Raw genomic sequence first — 8,642 nt, forward strand, 5'->3', positions numbered from 1 at the left:
TCACCCCCACCCACTGCGTCCCAAAACCAGTCCAACCTGTCTCTGCCTCCCTAACCGGTTCTTCCTCTCACCCATCCCTTCCTCCCACCCCAAGCCGCACCCCCAGCTACCTACTAACCTCATCCCACCTCCTTGACGTGTCCGTCTTCCCTGGACTGACCTATCCCCTCCCTACCTCCCCACCCACACCTTCTCCACCTATCTTCTTTACTCACCATCTTCGGTCCGCCTCCCCCTCTCTCCCTATTTATTCCAGTTCCCTCTCCCCATCCCCCTCTCTGATGAAGGGTCTAGGCCCGAAACGTCAGCTTTTGTGCTCCTGAGATGCTGCTTGGCCTGCTGTGTTCATCCAGCCTCACATTTTGTTATCTTGGAATTCTCCAGCATCTGCAGTTCCCATTATCTCTGAGCTGTACCAATTCACTGGTGGTGTGCTTCATTACACACTCTGCTCCTCCCACCCACTCCTGCTTTCAGCTGGTCAGTGAATAACTGTCGGTTGAGCTGCTGGGGCCGCAGCCCTTTAACTGTCCCAGTGTACTGCAGCCTGCCTGACAGGGAGGCAGAGTCTTCACACTGGGACCTGTTAGCACGGAGCAAGCCAAGGTGGGGGCCCGCTCTTTCTTTCACCCGTTTACCGTCACAGCCCGCACTCCCCACTCTATCTGTCTGTCCCCCACTCACTCTCTCTCTGTCTATCTGTCTGTCCCACTCTCTCTCTCTGTCCCCCAGTCTCTCTCTCTCTGTCTCTCTCTGTCCCCCAGTCTCTCTCTCTCTCTGTCTGTCTGACTCCAGCCTCTCTCTCTCTCTGTCTGTGTGACCCCCAGTCTGTCTGTCTGTCTCCCAGTCTCTCTCTCTCTCTCTGTCTGTCTGTCCCCCAATCTCTCTCTCTCTCTCTCTCTCTCTGTCTGACCCCAGTCTCTCTCTCTCTCTCTGTCTGTCTGTCCCCCACTCTCTGTCTGTCTGTCCCCCAGCCTCTCTCTCTCTCTGTCTGTCTGTCTGTCCCCCAGTCTCTCTCTCTCTCTCTGTCTGTCTGTCCCCCACTCTCTATCTATCTCTCTCTCTCTGTCTGTCTGTCTGTCCCCCACTCTCTTTCTGTCTGTCCGCCAGTCTCTCTCTCTCTCTCTGTCTGTCTGTCCCCCAGTCTCTCTCTCTCTCTCTCTGTCTGACCCCAGTCTCTGTCTGTCCGTCCCCCAGTCTCTCTCACTCTCTCTGTCCGTCTGTCCCCCACTCTCTCTCTCTCTCTCTCTCTCTCTGTCTGTCTGACCCCCAGTCTCTCTCTATCTCTCTCTCTCTCTCTCTCTCTGTCTGTCCCCCAGTCTCTCTCTCTCTCTCTCTCTATCTCTCTCTGTCTGTCCCCCACACTCTCTCTCTCTGTCTGCCCCCCACTCTCTCTCCCTCTCTCTCTGTCTGTCTGTCCCCCAGTCTCTCTCTCTCTCTCTCTCTCTCTCTCTGTCTGTCCCCCAGTCTCTCTCTCTCTGTCTCTCTCTGTGCCCCAGTCTCTCTCTCTCCCCCAGTCTCTCTCTCTCTCTCTCTGTCTGTCTGACCCCAGTCTCTCTCTTTCTCTCTCTCTGTGTCTGACCCCAGTCTCTCTCTCTCACTGTCTGTCTGACCCCCAGTCTCTGTCTGTCTGACCCCCAGTCTCTCTCTCTCTCTCTCTGTCTGTCTGAACCCCAGTCTCTCTCTCTCTCTCCCTCTGTTTGTCTGTCCCCCAGTCTCTCTCTCTCTCTCTGTCTGTCTGACCCCCACTCTCTGTCTGTCTCTCTCTCTCTGTCTGTCCCTCACTCTCTGTCTGTCTGTCCCCCAGTCTCTCTCCCTCTCTCTGTCTGTCTGTCTGTCCGTCTGTCCGTCCCCCAGTCTCTCTCTCTCTGTCTGTCTGTCCCCCACTCTCTATCTCTATCTCTCTCTCTCTCTGTCTGTCTGTCCCCCACTCTCTTTCTGTCTGTCCCCCAGTCTCTCTCTCTCTCTCTGTCTGTCTGTCCCCAGTCTCTCTCTCTCTCTCTGTTTGACCCCCACTCTCTATCTCTATCTCTCTCTCTCTCTGTCTGACCCCCAGTCTCTGTCTGTCCGTCCCCCAGTCTCTCTCACTCTCTCTGTCTGTCTGTCCCCCACTCTCTCTCTCTCTCTCTCTCTCTGTCTGACCCCCAGTCTCTCTCTATCTCTCTCTCTCTCTGTCTGTCTGTCCCCCAGTCTCTCTCTCTCTCTATCTCTCTCTGTCTGTCCCCCACTCTCTCTCTCTCTCTGTCTGCCCCCCACTCTCTCTCCCTCTCTCTCTGTCTGTCTGTCCCCCAGTCTCTCTCTCTCTCTCTCTTTCTCTCTGTCTGTCTGTCCCCCAGTCTCTCTCTCTCTGTCTCTCTCTGTCCCCCAGTCTCTCTCTCTCCCCCAGTCTCTCTCTCTCTGTCTGTCTGACCCCAGTCTCTCTCTTTCTCTCTCTCTGTGTCTGACCCCAGTCTCTCTCTCACACTGTCTGTCTGACCCCCAGTCTCTGTCTGTCTGACCCCCAGTCTCTCTCTCTCTCTCTCTCTCTGTCTCTCTCTCTCTGTCTGTCCCCCAGTCTCTCTCTCTCTCTCTGTCTGTCTGAACCCCAGTCTCTCTCTCTGTCTGTCTCTCTCCCTCTGTTTGTCTGTCCCCCAGTCTCTCTCTCTCTCTCTGTCTGTCTGTCCCCCACTCTCTGTCTGTCTGTCCCCCAGTCTCTCTCTCTCTCTCTGTCTGTTCCCCAGTCGCTCTCTCTCTCTCTCTCTCTCTCTCTCTCTCTCTGTCTGACCCCAGTCTCTCTCTCTCTCTCTCTGTGTCTGACCCCCAGTCTCTCTCACTCTCTGTCTGTCTGTCTGTCCCCCAGTCTCTCTCTCACTCTCTCTCTCTGTCTGTCTGTCCCCCAGTCTCTCTCTCTCTCTCTCTCTCTGTCTGTCTGTCCCCCACTCTCTCTCTCTTTCTCAGTCCCCCAGTCTCTCTCTCTCTGTCTCTCTCTGTTCCCCAGTCTCTCTCTCTCTCTCTGTCTGTCTGTCCCACTCTCCCTCTCTGTGCCCCAGTCTCTCTCTGTCCACCAGTCTCTCTCTCTCTGTCTCTCTCTGTCCTCCAGTCTCTCTCTCTCCCCCAGTCTCTCTCTCTCTCTGTCTGTCTGACCCCCAGTCTCTCTCTCTCTCTCTGTGTGTCTGTCCCCGTCTCTCTCTCTCTCTGTGTGTCTGTCCCCCAGTCTATCTGTCTGACCCCCAGTCTCTCTCTCTCTCTCTTTGTCTGTCTGTCCCCCACTCTCTGTCTGTCTGTCCCCCAGTCTCTCTCTCTCTCTCTCTGTCTGTCTGACCCCCAGTCTGTCTGTCTGACCCCCAGTCTCTCTCTCTCTCTCTCTCTCTTTGTCTGTCTGTCCCCCACTCTGTCTGTCTGTCCCCCACTCTCTGTCTGTCTGTCCCCCAATCTCTCTGTCTGTCTGTCTGTCCGTCTGTCCGTCCCCCAGTCTCTCTCTCTCTCTCCGTCTGTCTGTCACCCACTCTCTGTCTGTCTGTCCCCCAGTCTATGTCTCTCTCTCTCTGTCTGTCTGTCCCCCACTCTCTGTCTCTCTCTCTCTGTCTGTTCCCCAGTCGCTCTCTCTCTCTCTCTCTCTGAGTCTGACCCCCAGTCTCTCTCTCTCTCTGTCTGTCTGACCCCAGTCTCTGTCTGTCTGTCTCCCAGTCTGTCTCTCTCTCTCTCTGTCTGTCTGTCCCCCAGTCTCTCTCTCTCTCTCTCTCTCTCTCTCCCTCTGTCTGTCTGTCCCCCAGTCTCTCTCTCTCTCTGTCTGTCTGTCCCCCACTCTCTCTCTCTTTCTCAGTCCCCTAGTCTCTCTCTCTCTGTCTCTGACTCTCTCTCCCCCAGTCTCTCTCACTGTCTGTCTGTCCCCCACTCTCTGTCTGTCTGTCCCCCAGTCTCTCTCTCTCTCTCTCTGTCTGTCTGACCCCCAGTCTGTCTGTCTGACCCCCAGTCTCTCTCTCTCTCTCTCTCTCTTTGTCTGTCTGTCCCCCACTCTCTGTCTGTCTGTCCCCCACTCTCTGTCTGTCTGACCCCCAGTCTGTCTGTCTGACCCCCAGTCTCTCTCTCTCTCTCTCTCTCTTTGTCTGTCTGTCCCCCACTCTCTGTCTGTCTGTCCCCCACTCTCTGTCTGTCTGTCCCCCAATCTCTCTGTCTGTCTGTCTGTCCGTCTGTCCGACCCCCAGTCTCTCTCACTCTCTCTCCGTCTGTCTGTCACCCACTCTCTGTCTGTCTGTCCCCCAGTCTATGTCTCTCTCTCTCTGTCTGTCTGTCCCCCACTCTCTGTCTCTCTCTCTGTCTGTTCCCCAGTCGCTCTCTCTCTCTCTCTCTCTCTGAGTCTGACCCCCAGTCTCTCTCTCTCTCTGTCTGTCTGACCCCAGTCTCTGTCTGTCTGTCTCCCAGTCTGTCTCTCTCTCTCTCTGTCTGTCTGTCCCCCAGTCTCTCTCTCTCTCTCTCTCTCTCCCTCTGTCTGTCTGTCCCCCAGTCTCTCTCTCTCTCTGTCTGTCTGTCCCCCACTCTCTCTCTCTTTCTCAGTCCCCTAGTCTCTCTCTCTCTGTCTCTGACTCTCTCTGTCCCCCAGTCTCTCTCTCTCTCTCTCCCCCAGTCTCTCTCACTGTCTGTCTGTCCCACTCTCTCTCTCTGTCCCCCAGTCTCTCTCTATCCCCCAGTCTCTCTCTCTCTCTCCCCCAGTCTCTCTCACTGTCTGTCTGTCCCACTCTCTCTCTCTGTCCCCCAGTCTCTCTCTCTCTGTCTCTCTCTATCCCCCAGTCTCTCTCTCTCTCTCTCCCCCCCCCAGTCTCTCTCACTGTCTGTCTGTCCCACTCTCTCTCTCTGTCCCCCAGTCTCTCTCTCTCTGTCTCTCTCTGTCCCCCAGTCTCTCTCTCTCTCTCTGTCACCCAGTCTCCCAGTCTCTCTCTCTCTGTCCCCCAGTCTCCCAGTCTCTCTCTCTCTGTCTCTCTCTCTCTCACTCTCTCTCTGTACACTGGTCTCTCTCTCTCTCTCTCTGTCTCCCAGTCTCCCAGTTTCTCCCTCTCTCTGTCTGTCCCCCAGTCTCTCTCTCTCTCTCTCTGTCTGTCTGTCTGTCTGTCCCCCAGTCTCTCTCTCTCTCTGTCTGTCTGTCCCCCAGTCTCTCTCTCTCTGTCTCTCTCTCTGTCTGTCTGACCCCAGTCTCTCTCTCTCTCTCGGTCTCTCTCTGTCTGTCTGTCTGTCCCCCAGTCCCTCTCTCTCTCTCTGTCTGTCCCCCAGTCCCCCTCTCTCTGTCTCTCTCTCTCTGTCTGTCTGTCCCCCAGTCTCTCGCTCTCTCTCTGTCTCTGTCTGTCCCCCACTCTCTGTCTGTCTGTCTGTCCCCCGGTCTCTCTCTCTCTCTCTCTCTCTCTCTGTCTGTCCGTCCCCCAGTCTCTCTCTCTCTCACTCTCTCTCTCTCTGTCTGTCCCCCACACTCTCTCTCTCTCACTCTCTGTCCGTCTGTCCCCCACTCTCTGTCTGTCTGACCCCCGTTTCTGTCTCTCTCTGTCTGTCTGTCCCCAACTCTCTCTCTCTCTCTCTGTCTGTCTGACCCCCAGTCTCACTCTCTCTCTCTCTCTCAATGTGTGTCTGACCCCCAGTCTCTCTCTCTCTCTGTCTGTCTGACCCCCAGTCTCTGTCTGTCTGTCCCCCACTCTCTCTCTCTCTCTCTCTGTCTGACCCGCAGTCTCTGTCTGTCTGTCCCCCACTCTCTCTCTCTTTCTCAGTCCCCTAGTCTCTCTCTCTCTGTCTCTGACTCTCTCTGTCCCCCAGTCTCTCTCTGTCCCCCAGTCTCTCTCTCTCTCTCCCCCAGTCTCTCTCACAGTCTGTCTGTCCCACTCTCTCTCTCTCTGTCCCCCAGTCTCTCTCTCTCTCTCTGTCCCCCATTCTCTCTCTCTCTCTCTCTGTCACCCAGTCTCTCTCTCTCTCTCTCTCTCTCTCTGACCCCCAGTCTCTCTCTCTCTCTGTTCCCCAGTCTTTCTCTCTCTGTCTCTCTCTCTCTCACTCTCTCTTTGTACACTGGTCTCTCTCTCTCCCTCTGTCTCCCAGTTTCTCTCTCTCTCTGTCTGTCCCCCAGTCTCTCTCTCTCTGTCTCTCTCTGTCTGTCAGTCCCCCAGTCTCTCTCTCTCTCTCTCTGTCTGTCCCCCAGTCTCTCTCTCTCTGTCTCTCTCTCTCTGTCTGTCCCCCAGTCTCTCTCTCTCTCTCTGTCTCTCTCTCTGTCTCTCTCTCTGTCTGTCTGTCCCCCAGTCTCTCTCTGTCTCTGTCCCCCAGTCTCCCAGTCTCTCTCTCTCTCTGTCTTTCTCTCTCTCACTCTCTCTCTCTCTGTACACTGGTCTCTCTCTCTCTGTCTCCCAGTTTCTCTCTCTCTCTGTCTGTCCCCCAGTCTCTCTCTCTCTCTCTCTGTCTGTCCCCCAGTCTCTCTATCTCTGTCTCTCTCTCTCTGTCTGTCTGTCCCCCAGTCTCTCTCTCTCTCTCTCTGTCTCTCTCTCTGTCTCCCAGTCTCTCTCTCTCTCTCTCTGTCCCCCAGTCTCTCTCTCTCTCTGTCTGTCTGTCCCCCAGTCTCTCTCTCTATCTCTCTCTGTCTGTCTGTCCCCCACTCTCTCTCTCTCTCTCAGTCCCCCAGTCTCTCTCTCTCTCTCTGTCTCTGTCTCTCTCTGTCCCCCATTCTCTCTCTCTCTCTCTGTACACCAGTCTCTCTCTCTCTCTGTCTCCCAGTCTCCCAGTCTCTCTCTCTCTCTGTCTGTCCCCCAGTCTCTCTCTCTGTGTCTCTCTCTGTCTGTCTGTCCCACATTCTCTCTCTCTCTCTCTGTCTCTCTGTCACCCAGTCTCTCTCTCTCTCTCTCTGTCCCCCAGTCTCCCAGTCTCTCTCTCTCTGTCTCTCTCTCTCTCACTCTCTCTCTGTACACTGGTCTCTCTCTCTCTCTCTGTCTCCCAGTCTCCCAGTTTCTCTCACTCTCTGTCTGTCCCCCAGTCTCTCTCTCTCTCTCTCTCTGTCTGTCCCCCAGTCTCTCTCTCTCTCTGTCTGTCTGTCCCCCAGTCTCTCTGTCTCTGTCTCTCTCTCTGTCTGTCTGACCCCAGTCTCTCTCTCTCTCTCTCGGTCTCTCTCTGTCTGTCTGTCCCCCAGTCCATCTCTCTCTCTCTGTCTGTCCCCCAGTCCCCATCTCTCTGTCTCTCTCTCTCTCTCTGTCTGTCCCCCAATCTCTCTCTCTCTCTCTCTCTGTCTGTCTGTCTGTCTGTCCCCCAGTCTCTCTCTCTCTGTCTCTCTCTCTGTCTGTCTGACCCCAGTCTCTCTCTCTCTCTCGGTCTCTCTCTGTCTGTCTGTCCCCCAGTCCCTCTCTCTCTCTCTGTCTGTCCCCCAGTCCCCGTCTCTCTGTCTCTCTCTCTCTGTCTGTCTGTCCCCCGGTCTCTCTCTCTCTCTCTCTCTCTCTCTGTCTGTCCGTCCCCCAGTCTCTCTCTCTCTCACTCTCTCTCTCTCTGTCTGTCCCCCACACTCTCTTTCTCTCACTCTCTGTCCGTCTGTCCCCCACTCTCTGTCTGTCTGACCCCCGTTTCTGTCTCTCTCTCTGTCTGTCTGTCCCCAACTCTCTCTCTCTCTCTCTCTGTCTGACCCCCAGTCTCTCTCTCTCTCTCTCTCTCAATGTGTTTCTGACCCCCAGTCTCTCTCTCTCTCTGTCTGTCTGACCCCCAGTCTCTGTCTGTCTGTCCCCCACTCTCTCTCTCTCTCTCTCTGTCTGACCCCCAGTCTCTGTCTGTCTGTCCCCCACTCTCTCCATCTTTCTCAGTCCCCTAGTCTCTCTCTCTCTGTCTCTGACTCTCTCTGTCCCCCAGTCTCTCTCTGTCCCCCAGTCTCTCTCACAGTCTGTCTGTCCCACTCTCTCTCTCTGTCCCCCAGTCTCTCTCTCTCTCTCTGTCCCCCATTCTCTTTCTCTCTCTCTCTCTCTCTGTCCCCCATTCTCTCTCTCTGTCACCCAGTCTCTCTCTCTCTCTCTCTCTGACCCCCAGTCTCTCTCTCTCTCTGTCCCCCAGTCTTTCTCTCTCTGTCTCTCTCTCTCTCACTCTCTCTTTGTACACTGGTCTCTCTCTCTCCCTCTGTCTCCCAGTTTCTCTCTCTCTCTGTCTGTCCCCCAGTCTCTCTCTCTCTCTCTGTCTGTCCCCCAGTCTCTCTCTCTCTGTCTCTCTCTGTCTGTCTGTCCCCCAGTCTCTCTCTCTCTGTCTCTGTCTGTCCCCCAGTCTCTCTCTCTCTGTCTCTCTCTGTCTGTCTGTCCCCCAGTCTCTCTCTCTCTCTGTCTGTCCCCCAGTCTCTCTCTCTCTCTCTGTCTCTCTCTCTGCCTGTCTGTCCCCCAGTCTCTCTCTGTCTCTGTCCCCCAGTCTCCCAGTCTCTCTCTCTCTCTGTCTTTCTCTCTCTCACTCTCTCTCTCTCTGTACACTGGTCTCTCTCTCTCTCTCTCTCTGTCTCCCAGTTTCTCTCTCTCTCTGTCTGTCCCCCAGTCTCTCTCTCTCTCTCTGTCTGTCCCCCAGTCTCTCTATCTCTGTCTCTCTCTGTCTGTCTGTCTGTCCCCCAGTCTCTCTCTCTCTCTCTGTCTGTCTGTCCCCCAGTCTCTCTCTCTCTCTCTCTGTCTCTCTCTCTGTCTCCCAGTCTC

General features: G+C 55.4%; 1 protein-coding gene across 1 annotated transcript in view; it reads left to right on the plus strand.

Moving 5' to 3' along the window:
• The first annotated feature begins 521 nt into the window (after positions 1–521).
• The window catches only part of ankrd53 (ankyrin repeat domain 53), a 40,664-nt gene continuing 32,543 nt past the window's right edge, over positions 522–8,642 (plus strand). The window contains exon 1 of the mRNA XM_059651669.1: positions 522–606. The gene's annotated coding sequence lies outside the window, so the exon portion shown is untranslated. The remainder of the gene's footprint in view (positions 607–8,642) is intronic.

This window comes from Stegostoma tigrinum, chromosome 1, assembly GCF_030684315.1.
Source record: "Stegostoma tigrinum isolate sSteTig4 chromosome 1, sSteTig4.hap1, whole genome shotgun sequence".
Taxonomy (NCBI): domain Eukaryota; kingdom Metazoa; phylum Chordata; class Chondrichthyes; order Orectolobiformes; family Stegostomatidae; genus Stegostoma; species Stegostoma tigrinum.